The sequence below is a fragment of the Manis pentadactyla genome, chromosome 9 (genome assembly GCF_030020395.1).
Source record: "Manis pentadactyla isolate mManPen7 chromosome 9, mManPen7.hap1, whole genome shotgun sequence".
Taxonomy (NCBI): Eukaryota; Metazoa; Chordata; class Mammalia; order Pholidota; family Manidae; genus Manis; species Manis pentadactyla.
The window spans coordinates 123,387,398-123,401,072 of NC_080027.1; the positions used below are offsets into that span (position 1 = coordinate 123,387,398).

The 13,675-nt window shown below is 50.6% G+C and overlaps 1 protein-coding gene across 15 annotated transcripts in view; it reads left to right on the forward strand.

Moving 5' to 3' along the window:
• The window catches only part of PLEKHA6 (pleckstrin homology domain containing A6), a 130,804-nt gene that overhangs the window by 66,828 nt on the left and 50,301 nt on the right, over nt 1-13,675 (forward strand). Inside the window, exon 1 of one of the 15 annotated variants that reach the window (XM_036909655.2) lies at nt 12,386-12,635. The exons of 13 other annotated variants lie outside the window; for them this stretch is intronic. The gene's annotated coding sequence lies outside the window, so the exon portion shown is untranslated. Of the gene's footprint in view, nt 1-12,385; nt 12,636-12,713; nt 12,829-13,675 lie in introns of those variants that run through there. One more of the 15 variants, XM_036909657.2, reaches the window with a different exon arrangement.

A 13,675-nucleotide genomic window follows, 5' to 3' on the forward strand; every position in this document is an offset into this window, starting at 1 on the left:
GAACTTGAAGTAGATGCTTTTTTTGATGTTCATTCTAGGACCCTTTCACTGAAAGCAGATGCCCGGGAGCTCCTTTATAGGGGAGAAGTTTTGCTTGGATTTTCCACCCCGTTGTCATGTTCTGAAACAAGAGCCCTCCTAGCTTAGGAAAGCAGTTGAGGCTTGACTTAGGTTGTTAACTCTAGGGGTTCACCCTAAGCTTTCCTGGGGCAGAGAAAGAAGTAGGACAAACTGCTAAAGGAAACGAGAGCCTTAAGCACTGAGCTGGGAGACTGAGGCCAGGTACACCAACTTCTTCCCAAAAGGTTTCTGGGTAGTAGCCGGTCCGTGTTGTGCTATGGGCCCTGAACACCGTTATGGAAGAGCCCAAACCTGTCACTGATGACAGACACCACAGGCCTGTTCAGACTAGCCAAAGGGGAAAGACAAAGTGAAAAAGGGTTCAGAAGTGAAAATTAAAGATCTCAGCCACCTGAGGAGCTTCTGCACGGGGGTCCTCTCTGCAGGCCACCTGATGGCTCCACCTCGGGGCCCCATTCAGGGCAAGTGAGTGATGGTGAGAAGGCAGAGGTTCTCTCAGCCCATCTCTGGTCACCAGCGACAGTGGGTCTCCCCAAGGGGACTTTAATGGGGATTTTGTCCTAACTTTGGATGAGTTTGGGACCTAGAGTCAGGGAGTACAGCCAGATTCTCAGAGATGAGGGACTCTTCTGAGATGTTCGAGCCCAAAGGGCAGCAAGTGTTAACTATTCTGCATGGCTTTTCCTGACTGTAATAGTGAACAGGAACATGACGGGGGCCTTAACGATGTCCCCATCCTTGCGTGTGATACTATGGGAAGCAGTCTCTGGACTCCAGGGCCACCTTTGTCTTCACCTGGTTGTGTGGTCCTGGGCACCTCAGTCCCTCTCTGGGCCTCAGATTCCTTCTCTGTAGAATGAGGGAGTTGAATTGGATTGCCACCATCCTATTGAAGTCTGTGTGCCTCTGTTCTCTGTTTGATAGACAGCTGGGCCTCGTCCAGACCCTCAGGTAGACAAGAGCAGGGGAGTGTGCTGCCTCTCAGAACTGCAGTCTGCAGTCCACCCGACTGTGTGTCTGTTGGAAAGTGGCTGCAGGGGACAAGATGCAGCAGGTATTCTCAAGACAGCAGATCTGGGGCAGAACTGAGAAGCCCTCTTGGACAGTGTTCTTGGCACAGGTCAAGTCCCTACCAATCATCAGGAAGTCCATAAAATGTACAGCTGGAGTCAAGAGATCTGAGAACAGCAGTTGCTCAGTTAGTGGTCAGGACTGGTTTCCCGTTTTAAAAGCCTCCTGGGGCCATGAAACAGCATTGGGAGAAACACACCAAACCTGTTCCCCTGTGTGCTCGTGGTGGTGGGGGTGGTTCGCACCCCTGCTCCAGTGGTCATCTCCGTCACACTCAGGTTTCCCTCCTTCAGCCCAATTCCCTACACAGTTTGGCCCCCTTGACTCTTCATGTTCCGGAAGGCTGAGTCATTCGTCCCCCTGGGAATGGCTCCGGGGAGTAGGCGGCACAGATGAGGCTGTGCGGCGGTGGGAAGGTGGAGAGAGGGCTGGAAGCCCAGCAAGGTGGGGAGGCATGTTTGGAATATTAAGGCATGTCTATACCTGAAGTCCAACCAAATAACAACTGCCTCTGCCGGCTGCGTTCTGGTGGAAAAGCAGCAGATTCTTAATGGCCGATGGGCTGGTCTTTGGTTCCCCTCCCCTGCCTCACTCGGCTGGCGTTCCAGGGAGCCAGGAGAGACCTAGGTTGTGATGAAGCAAGGGCTTGCAATGGCTGTCTGCACCTTTAGTTTAAGTAAGTCTGGTGGCTCTCCTGCAGCCTCTGTCTTCAGGGACCACAGGAGTGCATGGAAAGCACCACAGCTCTTCATCTGCACCCCGAGGCCTGTGGATTTCCGAATCACAGCACGGTGCACAGTCTGTGTTACACAAGCCCTCCAGCAGAGTCCAGAGCAGTTCCTGAATCAAGCATATTCCTATTTCTGCAGCAAGACTTACCTGAAGGGTCAATTACATGGGATAAAGGCTATAAAGAGTCCCGGCCAGTTTGGGTCATGCTTTGCTGCTAACTAGATTCAGTCAGATTGGGTCCTGCTGCCCCTGAGTTAGGACAGCCCTTTCCATTGCATCTGGAATGCTGTTGAAGCACTGTGTTCTTTACAGCCTCATACAATCCTGTCCGGTGGAGTTAGCATTCCCATTTTACAGATGAGGAAGCCAGGGCTCAGAGAGGGCCAGTAACTTGCCCAGTGTTGCCCAGCCCATAAACATGACTCCAGTCACTGAGCTGAGCTCTGATGCCAATTTGATGCCAATTTGGGTCCTTCCTCCTCCGGAGCCAGGCTCTTCCTTTGAGGTGCGGCAGCCTTTACCCCTCTTGGCTGGGGGCAGGGGAGCCCTGACCTTGGTGTCTTCCCTGATGAGAGAAGCATTTTCCACTCATCTGATAGGGTTTATTTGTTGGCTTGTTCTTTTTATACAATGACTTCTGGGATTCCGGTAGGCTAAAGGCTCGGAAGAGAGGAAGATAAAGTTCAGTCAACTTTGTGGCTTACAAGAGGAATCCATGTGGCTTCATGGGGGCTTTGAGAGCCAAGAACAAATGGGGTCAAGTTGGGTTTAGTGAGAGGAGCATCAGCTGCTGTGGAAACACCCGCCCACCCCGTGCAGAGCCAGTGAAATGCACAGTGCTTCCTGCCCCCACCCACTGCGTGACTGCAGAAGTCTTGCCTTGAGTGGGGGCCCATCCGGAGAGAAGGACTGTCTGGAAGGACCACGAACTCCATCCAGATAAGGGTAAGACTGACATGCAGCTTGAAAGGAGAATTCAATCAGGGGGGCTCACTGGTCTTCATTAGTAATGCGACCAAGGTCAAAGGAAGTGCTAATTCAATCTGCCGAAGGTACACCATGTGCTCTAACACTTCTTTGGAAAGACGGACATTGGCCTGTTGCCTGGGCAATGGCATAGATAACCTCCCTCCCGCTACCTTCGAAGCTCTGTCAGATGGTGATGGCCATTTGGGGTCGTTTCTAGGTCAGGTAAGATTTGAACTCTTCAAATCCAGGTGCACAGGTGTCCATGGTGTCCCTGCGTGGGGAGGAACCTGCCGCCCATGAACTCTGAGCAGCGTAAGGGCCAGCGGCTCTGGCAGGACAGCAGCCTGTGCTGTGTCCTTGGCTAGGAGAATGCCCATTAGGAAGGGTGGTGGGGTAGTTGCCATAGGAACGAGAAACATCTGCTCCGGCCAACTAGAGAACAGATGGGGAGAAAATATCCTTAAAGGAGACGTTAGGTCATGGAATTGGTGCCAGGGAGGTAGGTTTTTCTGACCTGAGGGCAGATCAGACCTGTTGGTCTAAGGGGACTGTGAGGCTCTAAGGCAGCAAAACAAAAACCCGTGCCTGCTTTGGAGAGCGCAGGAGAGAGAGTAAGGGCGTGTTCCTCCCCTGGACGGTGGCTGTCCTGGAGAATGTAAGGGCCCACAGCTGGTGGCTGGTCGGCTCGGAGCTTCCCAGCCCGTCAGCGGCGCTCACCTGCCACCTTCCCCAGGGGTCTGGGCTCCCCTGTATGGCTCCCGCCTCTCCTGTTGCCAGCTCCCTCCTAAACATCCCAGGAGCCTTCCTAAACCGGCTCATAGCAAACTTACCTGCCTTCTCTGGCCCTCCCCTTGTCCTCCCTGATGCCAGCTCCCCAGGCTGCTCAGGGCTCCCGGCCCTGGGGTCCTCTCTCTCCTCCTCCCTCTGCAGAGTTGGTGAGCAAAGCAGGATAAGAAGCTGAACGCAGCAAGGGTGGTCTTGCTGTTGGCAGCGGTCCGTGTGCTGGCGTCAGTCCTTTGAGGGCAGAGAGGCCTCTGGGCTTCGTGTCGGTCTACAGGGTAGAAAAGATGGCCTCCGGCAGCTCCCTCCTGTTCACATCACCTGGGCTGATCTCTTCTCCTCTCTCAGTCCCAGTGCTCATCCCTGGGGGAGGTTTTGGCTGAGCTGGCGTCGGGTGGCTACCCTGTAACCGGGAGAGTAGCATCGGGTTTTAGGAACAGTGCTATTACCGCTGTCACTGTGTGGGTAGCGGGGGTGGAAGGTTTCTGGAAAGGTGGGTACTTTCTATCACACATTAGCCCTTCTTGGGCCCCCAGGTCTAGAGGAGTGTGGTTTGGGGAGTTTACCCACCCTGACCTCTCGTTCCCGCCTGACCGTGGGGCCCGGCAGAGCCTGGCAGGCCATCCGGCATCGGGACTGAAGGAGCCCAAGGCTAGGCTGTGGTGGTGCTGCAATTCCCGTGGGTGGAAAGGGCATGGAACCTGAGCCTTGGGGGCCATGCAGGTCCCCACCCTGTCCATAAGTAAAACTCTGTCCTTTCAGTAAAGTCTGAATAAGGATTTTATTATTCCATCCGCCACCAGTGTGTCGACGTCTAAAAGTCTCAGAGTTGGAAATCTCGTCACTGTTTCTAAGTTCGTTCATTCATGATGTGATTGAGTCCATCGTCCCTTCTTACATCTTGGGTTCGTGGGAAAGGCTGATGCTCACTGTCTTGTTTAGGGCTCGGGTCCCATCAGTGACTATGAAATTATCCCCCTGCTTGAGCAGACGGGTTTGGGCCCCAGCATGTGACATGTGAAACCATTTCTGGCTGGCTGCTGCCCTTCATCCAGAAGAACCCTGGAGAGGAGACAAGGTGAGGGGTTGGATCGTAGAACCTCTCCATGGGGCTGCACCCCTTGGCCTTACGCCTCCTTCCCCATCACCCCCTGTAATGGCAGACAGGGAGCAGAAGCTGTGGAGGGAGCCGCAGAGGAAACAGGCCCCACTTAGCTCTGCTCCGTGGGGGGCTGTGGCAGGGCAATGGATGACGAGCACTTCCCTCTGGTCTTGCTGACTCCCCTGGGGCCTGGGAGGTGGGATCGTCTCTGAGTGGAGGAGAGGGAGGGCTGGGTGGCCCAGGAGCCAGGCTATTTCTGTAACGCAGAACACATCTGCAGCCAGCCGCAGAGGTCAGACTCTGGGCTCAGGGCTGGAATGCAAGGGGCCAGGCAGGGGCGGGGGGAGCTGCAGTTTCACCCCTTCTGGCAGCTTGGAGGAGCCCCCCATGCCCTCTGTGGAAGGTGGGGCTACTCACAGCAAGTGCAGGAGTGGGCAGGGGCCCAGCCCCCAGTGGTGGCGGTGAAGGTGTAGGTGCAGTTCATTGCCCGGATCTGGGGAGTGGTGCAAAATCCAAATACCCATTTCCCTGAGGAGGGGAGGGATTTGGTTCCAAGGTGTGAGGGCTCTAATTTCCATGCTCTGCCATGGAAAAAAAAATCAGGTCCGGCAAAGCACCACATGAAGGGACAGAGAAGTAGTGCTGAGGGGTAAGGAAGCGCAAACCAGGTGTGTGAGCGTGAGCCAGTGAGCCAGCGCTCTGGTGTGTGGGGGCCAGTTTGCTGGGAAGCCCTGCAGCTTAGCGGCTGGGCTCCCTCACCGGCCCTTGTCAAGGCCCTAGCTAATTTGCATTTGAAGTCTTTTTCTTAATAAGGATCCTCCCCCTCTAAAATGGTCTAAGTGTCTGGCCCCACCAAACCTGGCTGCAACCCTGCAGCCCTGCAGCAAACACCCCCCTTCCCTTCTGCCCCAGCTCCTCTCCCGGGGAGCTGTCCTCCGCACGCACGCTGCCCCAGTGTCTTCTCTGCTCTACCCTCATCCTCACACATGCCTGTGTGTGGTTTGGGGCTTCTTGGGTTTCTGTTTATGGTTAGAAAATTGCCCTGCCCCAGCTCTGTCGCTGTCAGAGAAGGACCATCTCGGCTAAATCTGCCTGCCGCCTGACCTCTGGCCACCCTGCCCTGGGCCGCCTCTCTTCAGCTCCCTACACGCACGTGCAGTCTGTTGGCTGTTCTCCTGCCTGCCCTGCGGGTCCTCCCCAGCTGAACCCACGCCTCTGAAATGGGGAAGCGGCTCTAATGGGGAGCCAGCCTTAGAGGAGCGTGTCCTGAAGAACCCGAAGGACTCCGGACTCAGCAGCCTCTTTGTCCTCATTCACTCCAGGGGCAGGGTGACTCCCTGCCTTGTGCCCAGGGGTCCCCAAAGGGCAGGCACTTGCCCACATTATGCAGCCATTACACCACTGGATGGGTGCGGCACACGCACTAGAACTTGTGTCTTTTCTGGTAATGCCTTCTGTCCAGTGATGGAGGCTCTAGAATTGACTTGCTTTTTAACTTCTAAGTGTGATACAACACAGAAAAAATAAATCCACCTCCCGCTTCAAAGCACACTGGGGGCAGACCTCCCTCCTGCTGGAGATGCTCAGGTGCTGGTGATTCTGCCCTCAGATGGTCACTGGGTCTGAGCTGGGTGCTGTCCTAAAGGCATCACAAACTAGATTAGGAATCTCTGAGTGCCATCTCGATGGATAACTTCTTTAAGAGCAAATATTATGCGTCCATCTTTACATGTGGAAGTGCTTAGGGGTTTTATAGTCAACATTAGGCCATTTCTTCTTATGACTGAACAGTGCAAGGCAGAGGCAGACAGACAGTAATGATTACCGGCATTCACTGAACCGTTTACTAGGTGCCAGGACCTCTCTTAAATTCTCTACTTGTGTAATCCCACTTAATCTTATGACAAGCCCGTGAGGTGGGTGCTTGCAGCATCCCTTTCCCCGGATGAAGGGGAGTAGGCACTGAGAGGTTGAGTTGCCCCTCCAAAGCCCCTTAGGTGGTAACTGGCGGAGCCAGGATTGGAACCAGGGCAGTCTGATTCCAGAGCCAAAAATCTCAAGGCCAATGCGGATTGAACTCAGTAAAAATAAACTGAAGGATTAGTTTGCAGGATGACGCACGACAAGGGAATTTCAAGTTGCACAACTAACGTGAAGTGGGAAGAGCCCGGGCTTTGGACTGTGTCCTGGGCTCTAATCCCAGCTCCCTCTCCCACTTCCTAATGGTGCGGCCTTGGGCTACTTACTCGACCTCTCAGGTTCCTCTTCCATCAGGGCAGGAGGGCAATTCCTACCTGGGGAGGCTCAGCGGAGAATTTGCTAGTGTCATGGCTTGGGGAGACGTTAATTTCCTTTTCTTTTCTGTGCCAGTGGTCCAGTCCTTCTTGGGAGATTGAGGAGTGATTTGGGAATTCAAGGTTAATCCTTGTTTTGGGAGGAAGATATCCAACTGGCCCTCCAATACGCGGTCTTCTGGACAAGACTTCCTGCCCCCATCATTTCCTCCTGTCCACTCTCGGGACTGCCTGGAGTTGGAGGAGAGACAGGCTGGAGAGGGAGGGGTGTGGTCTTACTGCAGCTCCTGGGCAGCTGTCATCCTCCAGCCTTTTTTCTCCATCTTTTTTTTTTTTCCTTTTAAAAACAAGGATATTCTTCATGCGTATCCACAGTAGAATTAACAAATCCAGGAACCATAACATTGATACGATACTATTATCTAATATACAGCCCCTATTCAAATATCACCAGTTGCCCTGATAAAGTCATTAGAATGGAACGCAGGACCGTGGCCCTTCACTTCCCTTTCTCCTGGAGGAGTTCCTCGGGCTTTCTGCTGTGCGTGCCTTGAGCTTTCCTGACCATGCAGGGCCCTCCCTGGCCGTCTGTGGGTTTTGTCCCGTCTCCCCATCTCCCTCGCACTCCCCCAGCTGTCATCCCTGGGCAGAGAACCAGCTAGGATGAGACACGGCAGGCACCCTCCTTAGGTGTGACATTTAAGGGAGTCAAATAACTCAGTCATCAAGGTAAATACTGTTTTAATGTGATATTTAAAAAAAAAATCAAAATTAGTACAAACATTTTGTGAAGAACAAAGTATCAACATTTTAAGACAGGAACAATAACAGTATCACTCCAAACAGTGTTGGAGCCTCAGACAAAAAGGAAATTCAGTAATACTGATCCGGTTTTTATTTATTTCATTGATCATGGATTTCTTTTTTGCATTTATTTTTATTTCAAAAGATATTACATTAAAATGCCATTGGCTTTGATTACGGAGTGTTTGGAAGCTCCCTCCATGTTGTGCCCCCCATGACCTGCAGGGTGGGTTTCCGCTCTCCCAGCGTCCTGTCCTCAGAACAAGGGAGAGAAGGGGTGGGGCTCCCAGCCAGCCACTGTTTTTGCACCCTGGCCAGAGTGGAGGAGGAGGAAGGGTGGGGGACAGAGGAGGAGGGAAAGGAGGGGTACGGAGGCCTGAAGCCTTCTAACAGCTTCCAGCTGCTTCCACACCCACCAGACTTCCTGCGTTGGGAGTGGTGTTTGGTTGAGTTTTTTCCTTTTTTCATCAAATGTGTGATCTAATTAGATCCTTGGGTCCCCTCATCTCTACCAGGTCCCCTTGTCTTAACTCTGCATGGGTCCCCTTCGCTGGTGCTGTTCTGACCCTCCATCTGCCCCTGTTTTCATCCGTTCTGGGATCGCCTTTCAGGGCTGTTGCTGGCCACTGTCCCAGAGCATGCACCCAGCGCGGGGTGAGCCCCACCATGCTGGCCCACGTTCCACAGGCTCGGGAACGCAGCCAGTACCCAGGGACACGGGCAGGCTGCGGGCAGGTGGGGCGCTGACGTGACCGAGCTCCGTCGGACTGAGGTTAAAAGACTCCTCGGGGTTCAGTCTTGCCTCCTGCCGTGTAGGAGGTGGGCTGTCTTAGCCAAGACACTTTGAACTTGGAACTCTGGGCTCTTTGAGGGAAATTAGTGTTTTCTGCCTACCTCACAGGATCATAAAAGAATCAAGTGAGATAATTATGAGAGTGCTTTGTGAACTGTAAAGGGTTTTATTTGATATTTTCCCTTCTTCATAGACAAATAATCCTTCAGTTTTATAAAGACTGTGTTTATAAAGACCACATTATTTCACCTAAATCCATGATCCGAGTACAGGCTGATTTAGGGCCCACGTTCATCCCTCTTTGGAACCAGCATTTCTGTCAGATGAAAGCAGGTCAGTCAGAGAAGCAGGAATCTTTGCCCACCGCCTCGCCCGCTCACCCACATTCCATCACAGTGTGAAACATGGCAGCGCCTATAATGTTGGGTTTTTGTGGCATTTTGGTTTTGTTTTTTTAATGTCTCAACTAAAGGCTTTCTTTTCTATAGCTTTACTGACATATAATAGACTTATGACAAACTACATATATTTAAAGGGTAAAATGTGATGCATTTCATGAAGCTATAACCACAATTAAGATAATGGGCCAGTATCCCTCACTGCCTTCAGTTTCTTCCTGCCTTTCAGATCCCCCCACCTCCTCCATCCCTAACCCCTGTTCTGCTTACTGTCATGATAGATCCGTTTGTATTTTTTAGAATTTTATACAATGGACCCACACAGTATATATTTTAAGTTTTGGAAGCCCTGGCTTCTTTCAGCATAATTATTTTAAGACGTATCCCTGTTGTTGTGTCTCAATTATTGTGTCTCAATAATTGTGTTGAGACACAATTATTGTGTCTCAATAATTCATCTCTTTTTATTGCTGAGTTGGATACCATTGTATGGAGGTAACACATAGATCATATTCACCTATTCCTGGGCATTTTGGTTTGGTTTTGGTTTTTTTTTGCAGTTTGAGGTTCTTACAAGCCACTATGAACATTTGTGTACAAGGCTTTGTGCAGCCAATGCTTTCATTTCTTGAGGGTAAACCCCGAATCGATGGGTTGTGTGGTTAACTGTATGTTTAAGAAACTGCCAGACTTCCAAAGTGGAGATACCATTTACAGTCTCATCAGCAGTGTATGAGTTCCAGTTCATCTACATTCTTGTCAACACTTGGTGTGATAAGTCTTAATTTTAGCTGTTCTAGTGGGTGTGTGGAGTGCTGTCTCGTGGATTCAATTTGCATTTCCCTAATGACTAATGATATTGAGCATCTTTTCATGTACTTTATTGTACACAGTATAACTTCTTTGATGGAGAGTCTGCTTAAATCCTCTTGCACATTCTTAAGAATTGTGTTATCACCTTATTTTTGTTGTAAGTGTTCTTTATACATCCTAGATAAAAGTCTTACATCAGTCACATGTTTTACAAATATTTCTCCCAGTTTATGACTTACCTTTTTGTTACTGGAACAACATCTTTTGAGGACCAAGTTTGTTTTTTTTTTTTGATGACATTGAATTTATTGATAAATTCTTTAAAGTTGGAGCATTTTGTGTCTTATTTAAGAAATTTGTCAAACCCTAAATCACTAAGATATCCTCCCATGTTTTCTTCTAGAAATCTTGTAGTTTTAACTCTTACCCTTAGTTTTTGGTCCATTTTGAGTTACTTTTTTTATGGTAGGGTAAAGCATTTTTGGTTTTGGTATACAGATCTCTAGTTTTTCCAGCTCCATGTATCGAAAAGACTGCCAGTCCCCCATGAAATTGCCTTTATGTCTCTGCAGAAAACCAATGGCCATATATGCATGGGTATATTCTGTTCCACCCATCTATACCTATATCTTTATGCTGATACCACATTGTCTTGATTATTGTAGATGTATAATAAGTTTTGAAGTCCATCTGAGACTTCTCACTTTCTTCTTCTTTTTGTGAGTTTTTTTATTATAGGTCTTTTGAATTTCCGTATGAATTTCAGAATTAGCTTGTCAATTTTTACAAAGAGCCTATTGGGATTGTGTTCAATCTGTAGAAAAATATGGGGAGAATTGATATTTTAACAACATTGAATCTTCTGATCCATGCAAACAATATCTCTCTCCTTTTATTTAGCTTTTATTTAATTTCTCTCAACAGTGTTGTATAGTTTTCGGTGTATAGGTCTTGCACATCTTGTCAAATTCCTAGGTATGGCATGTTTTCAGGCTATTGTAAGTAGTGTTTTTGAATTTTTAATTCTTTATTTTTTTCTTCTAGAACATAGAGATGCACCTGATTTTTCTATATTGACTTTGCATCCTGAGCCCCGACCCCCTTTTAAAACTCAGTTTAACAGAACAGGAGCCTGGATATACTGAGATGCAGGACATTCGCGTGACGTGATAAGCATTTAAAATGACATATGAAAACATCAGCATCTTTCTCTGTTTGAAGGAAATAAGCCATTCCAGGAGCAGCGTAGCAGCCAGCCGTGGCTGTAAAGGGTGCAAGAGACGGGGTGGTATGGTGCATCTGACCCTCCACAAGCAGGCTCCCCTAGATTTCTGTGGTATTCGTGAGGGTGAATGGAGCAGGTGGGAATGCAGTGCAGCCCCTTTAAGAGACCAGGGCCAACCAGCCATCAGGCTGCTGGGAAGGCAGCCCCGGAGATAAGATAAGGCCCCCTGGCTGGTTTAAGCCTGGGTCCTGAGCCACAGTGGCTGGACACCCAGGAACCAGGGGTGATAAGGAGGAGGTGCCAGCTACTGACCAGGCTGGCAAGAGGTGGAGCAGCCAGATCACCCATTGGGCCCTGACAAGAAAAGGGGATGTTAATTGTGGGTGTGTAGAACGAAGGCACTTGCATTCTCCTGTATATCCTTTCATATTTATGATCATGGCTTAAAAACCCTACTCGACTGTTCCGGAAGGCTTTCTACTTAGTACCTGTTTAATCGGTATGCTCATTGAACTCTTATGCCCTCCCTACCGATATCTTCACACACAAGCGAGGTGCTCCCTTACAGGGTGTGCAAACTACCTGATTTCTTGCTCACACTAGAAAAATCCTGACAAGGGCTTAACTCTGACAAGCCTGGCACTGCTCATTTGCACATATCTGCATTGATTTGCATGTATCCTCCCCGTAGATACATCTATGCTGGATTTAGATTTCCCAGAACAGCTGCCTATTTTTAAAGGGATAGAGAGGGGATTGGCTGTCCTCATTGCTGCCCACCTTTCAACTGCGCCCTCCAAAGATACAGAAATGACTTCTGCTGCTTGGAACCATAAAGACCACCACCTGTGGTCGCATAGTTTATGCACATCAAGGCAATCCTTTGCAGTCAAGGTGTCTCCCTTCTTTGTTTCTATTACAATTCCTAGTTCCTCTCTCCAAAACTCCAGAGCTCGGTAGGGCATTATTAAGGCAGAGAAACCTTCTAGCCAAACAGCTAGGAGCTAAAATTGCTGAGAAGCCTTCAAGGATTGTGCACTGTACCTGGACAGAAAAGCCAGAGGCACTCCCATCCACGTCCTAGACTAGGGGTGCCCCGACTACCTTTGTCTGTTCTCCCTCCTACAGAAATAAATAAAAATACCATGCCCTCCCCCAGATCCCAGCTCCTCTATTGGCCTGCTAGGCAAGTATTTCATAATGTGGGCTCATTCAATTGGGAATCATGCCAGAGCAGAGTGCCTCAGGTTGCGAGTGTGCTCCAATCAGGCGGCGCGGCCTGGGTGGGCCTAGCGGCTCCGCTCTCCGCGGGGGAGGCCCGGCATTGCTCAGGTGGATGGCAGCAAGGTGGGAGTGGCCACTTCCTCGGGGCTGGGCAGAGGGGACCCGGCCATCCGTCAGCCAGCTTGAGGCAACCCAGTGCCGAAGGGGTTAAGGCCAGTCAGCCTGTGTGGCTGTTAATGATTGCTACCCACCGGGGACTGGTGAGTATTAGAAGAAAACCTTTTCCCAGTTCCTGAGTGTGAGAGGAGTCGGGCCAAGTGCAAGCAGAGGGGACCACGGGCAAGAGCCGGTGAGTGAGTGGTTATCTGGCCGCACTATGCTCGTCTGGGTGGCTCTGGGACAGTATGGGAACACTAGGTAGACCCAGTCGGTCAGCTGGAGCGAGCTTGTGTTACTACTGCAAACAGATGCTCAGCTTTGGGTCAGATTCCGATACCATTCCTATTTATTGGAAGGAAATCTGCAGGGTGAAGTCCAAGGGGGTGAGTACTTGGCACCGAAGCTGGAGATTCGGACCATTCTCCATCCTGATGTGGAGATAATGGTTTTGTGTGGCCACCCTGCACACAAAGCTGGAGCTGCTGCCCTTCCTTCTCCCTGAGCCATTGTCTACAGAGGCGGGCTGGGGAGCTCCAGGCAGAGGCACCATCGGCCTCTCTCCTGGGATCCAGCCTGGAGGCGGAGAGGGTGCTGCCAACGGAGGCTGGGAAGGCTGTGCCTGGCCTTTCACCCTTTCACTAGCGTCAGGTGTGCAGAGCTGGGAGCAGGACAGAACGGGTGGAGGCACACCGAGCTTTGGGACAGGGAGAGCTCAGCTCATTAAGAAGACAAAGTTTGTCATTTGGGAGCAAAACAAATCCAGGGAGAAAGCCAACCTTCTGGGTTCAGATGTCTCTCGTCCCCACCCCCCATCTTCTCATTCAGGTCCCTCCATCCTCAGTCCCCAAACATTTGTGCCTCCTGACCCAGGCACCTTCGGGCACCTTCTCGGGACAAGTCAGACCTGTGTGGGGAGTGCGGACAGCAGTTCCTGGGCTTTGCTGGATGAGGAGAAGGTGGACTTTTTCAGCTGCTGCTGGTTGTGTGTGTGTGTGTGTGTGTGTGTGTGTGTGTGTGTGTGTGTGTGTGTGTGTGATGTGTACTCACACATGAACTTGTGACAAAATGAGAGGCTCATTTGTCTCTGAAGCAAGAATGTTGACTTTACCCCCCTCCTAGCTGGGGGCGCTTTTGTCCCCCTGCCTCTTTCTTGGGCGGAGGAGGTCCGATGACATAATGGTGATGTCAGCCGGCCTCAGAGGGTCTGCTGGGCAGGAACAGAGCACTCCC